This window comes from Myotis lucifugus, unplaced genomic scaffold (genome assembly GCF_000147115.1).
Source record: "Myotis lucifugus unplaced genomic scaffold, Myoluc2.0 scaffold_17, whole genome shotgun sequence".
In the NCBI taxonomy this organism is placed as follows: domain Eukaryota; kingdom Metazoa; phylum Chordata; class Mammalia; order Chiroptera; family Vespertilionidae; genus Myotis; species Myotis lucifugus.
The window spans coordinates 8,856,021-8,868,718 of record NW_005871065.1 but is presented as its reverse complement, the minus strand read 5'-3'; positions in this window follow the sequence as shown (position 1 = coordinate 8,868,718).

Sequence of the window (12,698 nt, the reverse complement as noted above, 5' to 3'; positions counted from 1 at the left end):
ATATTAGAGAAATGATACATTAAAAATATATAGGCAATTTATACAATAACATTCCAATTTTGTAAAAACAAATGTTTAAATGTGGTTATCTCTACTATTGAGAATATGGTTGCTTTATATTCTATATACTATTGTATTTTCCAAATACCCTAATCATGTATTGCTTTTCTAATCAGAAAAAGGACAATAAATATTGCTCCTTTAAAAAACAAAAGTGGGTTGGGACATCTAATAACATTTTCTGGTTTGAGGCATTTTGGTGGTAATTTTTCCATTTTACCACTTATTCCTCAAATTTGTCTTTTTTTTTTCAATTTTTATTATCATTTCCTAAGAATCCTTCATTACCTTGTCACAATCACATTAAAACTATAGCCACTGAATAGTATTGTATGACTTTTCAACTCTGCTATTGTAGCACAAAAGCTTCCATAGGCAGTATGTAAACAAATGTGTGCTGTATTCCAATAACACTTTATGGACACTGAAATTTGAATTTCATATAATTTCCACGTTGCAAAATATTCTTTTAACATTTTCCGATCATTAAAAAAATTAAAACTTAGTTCATTAGCATTACCAATATGGGCGGTGGATCAGATTTGGCCTGTAGGCCATATTTGAATGACCTGTTCTTTAGGAATCTGTTGACTTCTTTGTGCTATTGCACACCAACACCTAATATTTGAGCACATGCCATGTGTCAGGTACTGCCAGAAGCACATTGTATAGACTATTTAATTCTCATGTCAGTACCAAGGGGGGTGAGGAGTCCCTTATGTATTACCATTCTATAGGTGAGGACTCTGAGGCTTAGAGTTTTGGTACCTTGGTATCATAAAGCTAGCAAAGTCTGGTGCTAGAATTGAAGTCTAGATGTTATGTCAGACTTACCCTTTGCATTAGTGCTACTCAGTATGTCATCCACTGTCCAGCAGTATCAGCATCACCTGGGGATTTCTTAGAAATACAAATTCATGGCCCTAGGCCCACTGAATTAAAATCTCAGGCTGGGACCAGGAATTAATGTTTAATAAGATCCTAGATGACTTTTACTCCTAGTAAAGTTTGAGAAACATTTTTCTAATCCAGCATCTCGGATTGTTCCCCTCAAACCAAGAATAATTTATATGGTCATTATCAGCGAACAATTCAAATATTTGTATTTTCCTCTGGAACTTTTCTTTTAGTATTACATATGAATGTTAGCAGATACCTGGTTTTAATTAAGTTTACTGAATACCTGTTAATGAGCAAGAAATCAAGGGGTGTGGATTTTCTCTATACTCATAGAATTTGTAATTAAGAGGGATAAGATAATTACACAAACATTTGATGCAAAACAGAATAATAGGGGTATATAGGGTGACATATGGATATAAAAAGAAGGAATGGAATGCACAATTAGCTCTGTAAAAGGCTTCAAGATAGTGTAGTGTCCAGGTGATTCTTTAAGGATGTGTAACTTAGGAACAAAGAGGTGTGATTATGATATGTAATCCTTTGAACAGAACTAACAAATTTAACTAAGGTGTATGCTGTATCTAACCAACAGTTCACACTTAGCTGTAGAATACACACTTGAAGCTGGGTCATAGACCATAACCCAATTGGGAGAAATGCTCCAATGAGGTGTTTAAGTTGGACAGATCGCAGATATTTTTGAAGAGGGTGCTAACATGGTTGTAAAACAAACTACTTTATGGTGGTTTGGATTTGAACATCCCACATAAACAGTTATATTTGGAAATATGATTTGGTTCAAGTGTAGACATGAACTGGTACTGTGTTCTTCCGATAGGATCACTTTCATCATGTTCCCTCCAAGTCCACCTCCTGTTTCACATCCTCAGTTAATGAATGGCACCCGACACTACCTTCAACTTCTTTTACTTCCCTCTAACCGCTAGTCCCTACAAGGTTGTGATTCCTTCTTTGCCATGTCACTCAAATTCATCTCTTGCACTCAAGATGTTCTGTATCTCTTACTTGAATTGTTAAAAACCCCTAACAGCCCCTCTTTATCCCATTCCTCTCTCACTCAATGGATTTCCTACATTTCTATCAAAATGATCCTTCTAAGACTTAACCCTGAATAAAGTTGGCTGTCTTATCATTGACTTCTGCTTCTGCAGATTCAACAAACTGTGGAATCAAAAATATTTAAGCCCTGGCCAGTTCTGCTCAGTGGTTAGAGCATCGGCCCAGAGACTGAAGGGTTTCTGGTTTGATTCCCGTGGGAGGTTTCAATTCCCAATCAAGGACCCGCACCTTGGTTGCAGATTCAATGCCCAATTGAGGCGCCTACTCAAGGCAACCAATCAGTGTGTCTTTCTTACATCGAAGTTGTTTTTTTTCTCTGTCTGTCTCTCTCTCCCACGCCCTCCCTCCCCTCCACTCTCCCTAAAAATCAATGGAAAAATATCCTCGGGTGAGAATTAAAAATATATATATTTGAAAAAAAATATTATGTTGTTGCTGACATGTACTATGCAGTTAAGCCTGTGATGTTTGCATCTGTACTGAACATATACAAACTGGTTTTTTTTTCCTTCTCATTACTTCCTAAATAATACAGTATAACTATTTACATAGCTTTTGCATTGTACTAGGTGTTAAATAATCTAGGGATGATTTAAAGCATACAGGAGGATAGAGGACGTAGGCTTTGTGCAAATGCTACACCATTTTATGTAAGGGATTTGAGCATCCACGGATTTGGGTGTTTGAACAGGTCTTGGAACCAATCCCCCCAAATGCTAAGGGATGACTGTGCAAAGGTTTAACTTCATGTCTTTGTCAACAAGAAAAAAAGCATTAAATCTTTAAGAATACATTCAAAATTGATTATCTATATCCTCTCTAGCAGACCTCCATCCTGTTATTTTTCATGGTCTTACTAAACTAGGCTTTTTGCTCTCTCTCACACACATTTTGCCCTTTTCCTTTATTACTGTTCACATTTTGTTTTCAACCGGAAATGGCATTTCCCCTCTCCCCCACTTCTATATCTACTTGTCAAAATTCTTTTATGTCCTTCAATCAAGGCATAACCTTACTACTACCTCCTTCTCCCAAATACCTTCAGCCTAACTAGATCTCTCACTCCCCTTCACTCTCAGTATTTCATTGTATCTCAGCCATGCAGCCCAGACTTTTTCTTTTGCCCTGTGTTATGACTATTGGTGGACAAAAAGGTGTTTGAACCTGTGGCTGTGCTTTCGTAATTTTTAAAATCCTTTGTGCTGTCTAGCACAGTCAGGTGCTCAAAATTTGGCAAATAAGCAAATGAATACACAAAAGAACGAGGAAGGAAAATGGACTCAAATTATGAATCTTTTTTTAAGGAAAGTTTATGGCATTTTTGGAGCTTTGTTCTAGGACAAGCTTTGGGGTATGAGGGCTACACTTGCTTTATGCTTTGGGCAGCAGGCCCATGCCTCTGTCACCAGAAAGAGAGTAGCACCTTAGCACTGTCCGCCATTCATTCAATAGTTTTTGAGTGTGATTATGTGCTAGACCTCACTGGGATTTAAAATAATAAATTAAGATTCATGAGGGGAAACAGAAAAAAAAATTATGCCCGCCTTCAAGAAATTCTCTGAGTTTCTCTAGCAAGCCATGCTCCTACATTCATGTGGGCATTTCCAAAAGCTCTTCCCAATCCCACTTCCCACTATCATCTTTGTTTAGTTAACTCCTATTCTACCTTTCACCCCCAGTTCAATCATCACTTCCTCAGGGAAGCCTTCTACAACTCCCAGGACTGGGCTCATTCCTTTACTACATTCTCTTAAAGAACACCTTTAATGTTTATATTTTATTTTAATCTCTATGATTCCTTGTTAATATCTGTCTCTCTTATTAGAGGACTAGACCAGTGCATGAAATTCATGCACAGGTAGGGTCCCTAGGCCTGACCGGCAATCAGGGCCAATCTGTGGGGCGACCGATGAGGTGATCAGGGAGCCCCCCACTGGCATCCGCCTCGGCTGGCCTGGCGCCATCCACTTGCCTGCCCCTCTCCCCGCCGCCGCCACCAGTCATCTCCCTCTGTGACACCTGTTCCCATGTTATTTTGGCCTGGGCCTGCAGGCTGCGGGCAGCTCCTGCGTTGAGCATCTGCCCCCTGGTGGTGAATATGCATGATAGCGACAGGTCGTTCCACTGGTTGTTTCACTGTTCGGTCCATTTGCATATTAGGCTTTTATTATATAGGATAAGCTCAGTGGGGGAGGAAATGCATGAGATAGTGTCAGCACTACATCCTCTGGTACAATGTTTGTCTCTGGTACATAGTTTGTTTCTGTGTAGAAATTCAATAAAATTTTTGAACTGAAGAAATGGGTGAGGAAATGAAATTCCCAATATAGCTGAGAAATAGTCAAAGAGGTGGAGTTATATTAAAAAAAAGTCAAGCTCCTAGCTTTTCATTTATAAGCTACTCCTTCACCTGTGGCTAAACTTATTCTAACTTATGATAGGAAAAGAAGATAGAGATGTTGGAGGTTTTATCAGTTTAAGGAAAGGAAAAATATGGCTAGGAGGCTGTTTTCAGGGATGAGAAAGGTGAGGTGGCAGTTCACTTAAATTTCTGTAGTGAGGATGCACAGACCCTAACAAAAATGCCATTTTTAATTTACTAACTTAAATGTTAAATGCTCCATTTCCTATTTCTGTTTGTGGTTCATGGTTTCCTTAATGTAAACTGTTGACACCTGTTCCCATGTTATCTTGTTTCCTGTAATATAAAACTAGTCCTTTCATTAGGCAAAAGCATTTCTGATACTGCTTTGTCTTAAAAATATAAAATATTATGCTTAATAATTGCTTAAATGAAGCACATGCAAAGAACTTTCTTTTAAAATATGTTATTTTAGAGAGAGGAGGAAGGGAGAGGGACAGAGAAAAAAAACATCAATGAGAGAAACATTGATTGGGTGCCTCCTGCAACTCCCCTTACTAGGGATCGAGCCCACAACCTGGGCATGTGCCCTGACTGACCAGGAATCAAACCTACCCGAGACCTCTTGGATGATGCTCAACCAACTGAGCCACACCAACCAGGGCAAGACTTTCTTATACATGCACATCTATAATAATAAAAGCATAATATGCAAATCGACCGAATGACCAAACAGAACGACCATCTGGACGACCTTCCGGACGACCATGCTATGACATGCACAGGTGCCAGGCACAGTGCCATGTGATTGGTCAGGGGGCCCTGCCATCACCCCACAATCACCCCACAGAAGGAGGCCCAGGCTACCCAGCCAGCAGCGCTGCAGCGGGCGGGTGGGGCCTCCCTCTGCGTGGCAATCCATCACAGAGCTTCACGATCAATTGCCCCACAGAGAGAGGCCCTGGCCACCTGGTTGGCGGTGCTGTGGTGGGTGTGTGAGGTTGGCAGGCGATCACCCTGCAGAGGGAGGCCCAGGCCAGCCAAGTGATCGCACCCCATGCCTGTCACCCGCAAAGGGAGGCAACTGGTGGCGGGGGGGGGGGCAGCGCTACACAGATGGCAAGCAGTGGCAGTGGCGGGCCCAGCTGCTGGCAGCCAGGGGAAGGAAAGCCCCAATAGGCCCTGATAGCCGGCCAGGCCTACGGACCCTACCTAAGGGGTCCTGGATTTCGAGAGGGCACAAGCCAGGCTGAGGGACACTCCCCTCCCCCTGTGCACTAATTTCATGCATCAGGCCTCTAGTCATATACATATTTGGAGCCACATCTTTGCATGATTAGCTCTTACTTATCATTTAAGATTCAATTCAGATACCACCTTCTCCAGAAATCTTTCCTACCACTCCTGCTACCTGTATTTCATAGCACCTTATACTTACCTTTAGCTTTCTCTCTTCCACTTATAATATTGTTACCATCACCTTGTTCTAGATTCTGAGGTCCCCAAAACCTAATTTAGGGAAGGCCTCTTACACAACAGGAGCTCAATAAACATGGGTTGGATAATATTAAATGTGTTTCTATAGGAAAATAATCTACAGTACAAGTCTGTGCCTAGGAATTTATATGTCCTGTCTTATATGAATTCATTCACTTATGTACTTATTTGATTTTCAAAAATATTTATTAGGTGTCTACTATATACCAAGCTCTGTTCTTGGGAGAAAGAACTGTTGTCAATACAGTAAGTGTTTGCTATGTCATTGCTTCAGGATGTTGAAAGATTGTCCATGATAAAAAATACTTCTATTCTTAGGCAGGTTGAAGAAACTGAGTGAATCAGGCTCTTCACTGTAGAAATTCCCAGAAACCTTCAATGTTCTGACGGGCTTTATGAATCTGCCAGAGGCCCATCACATACAGAAACCCAAACATTTATATGGCTATGGTACCCTTTCCAAAGGGAGGTTGGTTACCATCTGGATTAACATTATTATCCTGCAGTACATAGTTTAGGTAACGCTGGTATATAATTCCCGACACCACAAATTCAATTTGTTTTCACTCAAGATTTAGAAACAACACTCCAAGCTTACCCTCCTTATTACTTGAGTAATCAGCCCCAGGTGTGGAGACCACAGGGTAAGAGGGAGCAGCCTTCATTTGGCTTGGCCTCTGAGCCACTGAAACGGGTTTTTCTCAAAAGAGTTTACCCATTTGCTGTCAGAAAGTCTCCACACTGGAGCTTAGGAAAACACGAGTCACTTGTAGCTCTGGTGTTAGGGCTACAAGGAGTTTAATCCTGATATGTTGGGGAAATGGACAATAGGTGGGTGAGCCTAATCTTTGAAACAACAATGGCAATGTTATGATAGCACTTAGTGTAAAGAAGCACAATTGCTCTATAAACGAAGGGAAAGGTTGTATTTTATTGTCCATTTTGTACTGAGTTGATTGTTGAGTCACAAAATCAAATGTAATCATTTTTAATCAGGTCAGGATAGAAACACAGTACACATGTTCACTCTCAGATAGAACAGAGGCATGAGTATGACATAGAAGTTACACATTCCACCTCTCCAGATAACAATGATATTCTTCTTTACTTTAAAAAAAAAATAGATGAAAGTTTAAAGGGAATAAAATCCTGGAAGGATATTTGACAATCAAAGTTGAATAACCATTTTCATGAAGCTATTAGTAGAATCATGATAAGAAAGGAAACAAAGTTTCTTTAGACCAAGTCAAATGCCTTGACTCTGTCTTTGTTGGAATGAGGCAAATTATAAAGAAAGAGAGGGAGCGTGGAGAAAGTCCAGGCTCCTTATCTCAAAGAGATAAACTACAATCTAGTTGATTTAGCACCTTGCTCAAGGCTTCACAGCTGGCTACAAACCCTGGGGTCTCTTTTATCCCGATGTTTTGGGCTTGATTTTTTTTTTTAAAATCTCCATCTCCTAGTTTAATGATGGAGAGTAAAGCATTGCACTTTATTAGTCAACAACAAAAAATGTATCCAACAGTAACATATAGATACACAATTTAATATTTAATATATGCATACTATATACATTATTTTTCAATAGCTGTATGATTGCTATGTGGTACAACCTTAAAATTTTGCTGATTCATAGTTTGTAAAACAAAAACCTTACAAAACTCATCAAAACTCAGGAAAGTTTTTTGGAAGACTAGAAAAAAATATTTTTCCTTGATCATGCAATAGGCAAACAAAATCTTTAGTTACACCATAAAATTAAGCACATCTGAAAAAATAAAATGGAGATAACTAGTCCAAACATAGCAGATTTCTATACCCTTAATTCAACTATTTTTGAATCCTATTTGTAATGCAGAAAGCTCTGAGTTGCAATTTCTGGGTAACTACTTTACTCTTAAACCTGACATACTGAGACTATGTGTAAATCCATTTTCCCTCAAAAGAAGTTGTAAATTATAAGCTCTCGGGCTTATCAGTCTTTGACATTTAGATTTAAAATAAAAAGCCACCGTGGGCAGTCTACCACAGTACATGAAGTTGCCAGCACCATTAACAAATACCATAACATATCAAAAACGGTATTTCTAAGGTTCTTGCCCTAAAACAAACTGTTGCCATATTACCCCACTTTGGGGCGTTAATGAGGCCAGAACAAGTTTGGAGCTCTGACTCATTATGAATTCTGGTTTGGCTGCAGAATGACTTGTATTCAAACACTATTTAGCTGTGTAAACTTGAGAAAATTACTTTTCTTTAAGCCTTATTTTTCTCATCTGAATAACAATGAGAATGGCAGTCACCTCTCAGAGTTATTGTGTAACCAAGATGGCATGAGAGTGCCTTGGAAAAATACATGCCTCATAAGAGGAGTCTAATAAAATTTTCTTTCCTTTCTCTGTCCTTTCTAAACAAAAGATTTCATTAGTGTTCCTTTCTCCTTTTGTTCCTTCCTTCCTAAATCTTTTTTCTTTTCTCAGCAAATCACTGGACCAAGGGCTGGGACACAACTCAAATGCAAGGAATTTTACTTCTTAAAAATACATTTGAATCCACCCATTTGTTGGCTTGCATATGACCAGAAGATTTTCTCTAGGAATAGGTAGGTGCCTTTCTTCTCTTTCAGACATAAAGGAGAACTGTTACAACTGTCTAGTATGTTCTGACTTTCAGATGAACACAATTCACTACAGTGCTTTGGAATATCTAAAATGAGGGAGATGGGCCAATAGGAAGAACATGGTGTTGTCATCAGATGGATTTGAGTCCTGGCTCCTCTGTGTCTGGTTGACACCCTAATCTCTTAATTTGTGAATGTATAAGAACTCCCCTGCTACAATTAAGAAAGCATCTCCATGAAAGTGATACTATCTGGCAAGAGACAAATCTAAAAATGCCATAGGTATTACCTATCTATATTTCCTTTCCTTTTTACCATGTAGTCAGGTATAACTTAGATGCACAGCAAACCACACCTGGGCAGGAAAATCCTATGTGGACCAAGATGGCTTAATCAACTCCCCTCTCTCTTACTTTTTCTAAAAAGGACTGATATTAGAGTTAATAAAAGCCTGAATTGAATAACCTCCAACTGTCATCCACAAACCATTTTTTTGAGGGGGGAGCCAATATTTTAAAAAATATATATTTTATTGATTTCAGAGAGGAAGGGAGAGAGATAGAAATATCAATGATGAGAATCATCGATTGGCTGCCTCCCACATGCCCCCTACTGAGGATTGAGCCTGCAACTGGATTGAGCCTGACTGGGAATCTAACCGAGACCTCCTGGTTCATAGGTTCATCACTCAACCACTGAGCCACCTGGTTGGGCTGGAGCCAACATTATTTTAAATTAAACTTTTATTTTAAGCTAATTGTAGATTCACATGCAATTGTAAGAATAATACAGAGGGGTCCTATACCCTTTACACTGTTTCATTTCCTGAGTGGTGACAACTTGCAAAACTATAGTGCAATATCACAATCAGGAAATTGACATTGATATAACCCATCAACCTTGTTTAGATCTCCCCAGTTTTGCTTTTAGTTGTGTGTTTGTGTCCATGTGCACATGTGTGTTTCTGTGTGCATTTAGTTCTATGGAATTTTACCACACATGTGAGTTCATGTGTCCACCACTTCAGTCAAGATACAGAACAATTACATCACCACAAGAATCTCTTGTACTGCCTTTTAATAAGCATGCTCATATACCTACTCCATATACTACTTCCCTAAACCCTGGCTACCACTCTGGTTGTCGTGTAGAGAATAGACTGCAGAAGGGTAAGTACAAACATACCTCATTTGTAGAGAGCACCTGGGAAAGGCTCCTGAGCCGATTGTCATCTGAATCCAGCAGTGCCCGGCAGAGTCATGCCCTGGAAACATACCTTGCCAGAGGCAGGTGTGTTGTCAGCCTGACCTTCAGCTCAGGTGCCAGGGGTGGTTTCATTATCTAAATCCAGCCAAGTACCAGGAACAACACAATTATCTGGGCCCAACCAGAAGTGACGATTACAAAGAAGCCATAAGAATGCACATAATCTCCTTTGTCTTGGGCTTTAGTAAAACTTCCTGGTATTTTGCTGTATAAAATAAACGCGCTGTATTGGCTCTGGGTCACTGTCTCTCCATCAGAGGACAGCTGTCCTACCCGCCCCAGCTTTTTCCTTCTATCTCTGTGTCTGTCTCTTTCTTTCATTTTCTCATTCCCCAGATGCCCCTACTCAGGAACCAGGCAGCTCTCTAGCTGCGCTGGACTCGGAAAAGAGAGAAATATTTATACTCATTTTACTGCACTTTGCAGATCTTGCATTTTTCACAAATTGAAGGTAAGATCCTTCACCACCAAAACAATTAGGATTCGCTGAAGCCTCTGATTATTTAGCATTTTTTAGCAATAAAGTATTTTTTAATTAAGATACATACATTGATTTTTAAGACACAATCCTATTGCACACTTAATAAATTAAAGTCTCATGTAAACATAACTTTTATATGCACTGGGAAACCAAAAAAAATATGTGTGGTTCACTTTCTTGCTATATTTGCTTTATTGTGGTGGTCAATATATCCAAGGTGTGCCTGTATAGAAGCAGGGCTACCAGTTAGGAGACTGTTGCAGCAATTTAACTGACAAGCGATGGTGGTCAGACTAGGATGTTTGTATCAGAGTCGGGGGGGAAACTAGATTTTGAATACACTTTGAAAGTAGAATCAATAGTTATTTCCTGGCATATTGGATGAGCATTGTGAGAAAAGGGGAGAAGTCAAGGATGAACACAAGGTTTCATTATGAATAAAAATGGCTTTGCAAAGATCAGAATGTTGATTTTGAGATTTCTATTTGGGTAGAAATATTTATTGGGCAGCTGTGGTTTAGGAAATAAGTCAAAGCTGGGAACATAAATTTGGGAGTTGACAGCATGTGGACTGTATTTACAGCCTCAGCACTGGATACGATTCAGCAGTGAAATGAAAGTAGTGAATGTCGATAGAGAGCAGAGGCTGAAGGTCTGGGTCCCAGAACCCTCCAGTGTTAACTGATAGGAGAAAACAGAGTACCCAGGTAAGAAGGCTGAGATCTCTTTTCCCTTCCTGACTTAACTCTACACTCAGCTCTCTACTTGATTATCTTCTTATTTACATACTTCCTGCTTTCATCATGTGTTCATTTCTTGCTTCCAGCAGAAGATTCAAATTTACTTTAAGGAAAAGCATTATGTTCTCCCTTTTTGCCAAGGTACCTGCAGCAGTCAGGGTCTGATCGGGAGGGAGAAACCACACAGTAACTTGCTCAGGGAGAAGTTAATGTAAATAATTATTAACTATACCTGGCACTGGTGTAATCAAAGATAGATTAGTAAGAACTCCATAAAACCGTAAAAGACATAAAAATGGCAGAGAATAGGCACTCCTCCTAAACCTGAGATAAAGAGCCCCCCAAAAGTGCTTACACACCAGGCTGAGATCCTGATCTTATTGGAGAAGACAGGGCTGTGTCTCTGTGATGTCACCCTTCAGAACTTGCTAGAAATCCCCATCCTGGAACATGCCAGAAATCTGTCCTCTAGGATGCTTCGGAAAGCTGTTCATAGGAAAGTATCTAATCACTAGCATGCCCAGGAAAGCTGCTAGATGGTTGGCATTGCGGACGGACACATCCTGTACGAGCTGAGCACTGGAGAAGCTGTTTGAGTCCATAATGGAGGAGCTGGAGACACCACGTGCACGGTAGCAGCCAAATGCTGGAGAAGTTGCCCACTTTTCTGAGATTGGACACTGGAGAGGAGGCTCACTGAAGACATGGAACACTGGAGAAGTCTGTCCAAGAGGATCATGACACAACCAGGAAGCAAATCCTCCTGAAATGGCTCTACTGAGTCACAGCACCCTCTACCCATAAATCTTAAACTTCATCCAAGCAGCAAAGGAAAAGTACTTCAAGGTCCTAGATCTACATTCACAGAGTAGGAAAACATGTGGAGTTGGAGATAACAGCCAATAAATCAGTAGCCAGTGCAGTACCTTGTTCAGGTCCAATTCTGAGCACACCAATATTTAGTGTAGATACTGTTTAAAACCGACATTAAAAGATAGGAAAAGAGAGAAGGGGGGAAAGTAGAAGAAAAGGAAAAAAGGACAGTTTTGAAAGGGAGGAAACTGGACGGAGTGTAAGAAAAAGAAGATCCTTGGTCTTTGAGCCATAGATTGGTTACCACTAATAATGAGGATTTCATGATAAAAAACACCAATATTCTTCTTTCCTCTCCTTAAGCACTGGTATTATTGCTTTCTTACAGTCGTATTTCTGAGACATTTTAGAAATTTAAGAGTCCTGTGAGATTGATCATTAGTGGGGAATTAAGAAAAACTGTAAGGGCTTTGCTTCGTCTACTCTATTTCCTTATTTACAATACTCACCATGTGGTTAAGAAAGCTCTTTTGCAGGAAGGAGGCACTAAAATATCGATCATAGAAACAATTTCAGAGTCAAAAGAAACATTGGGCATAGTTGAGTCTAACACCTACATTTGAGACAAAACAAACACACAAACACACCAAAAAACACAACTGAAGCACAGAACAGGGACTTGCAAAGGAGCGTTTGCAATCATAGGTGTTTATCATTTAGATGAAGAATTGGGAATGAAAGGACAAAGGAATGAGGTAATCTATAAAATCCTTCTTTCATACATGAGATTCTTCAAGTCAACATGGGCTAGGCTCTTTGTGGGCCTGAGTCATGGCTTGTGCATCCTGAAGATGAGTTGGATGTCAAAGGTCAGAA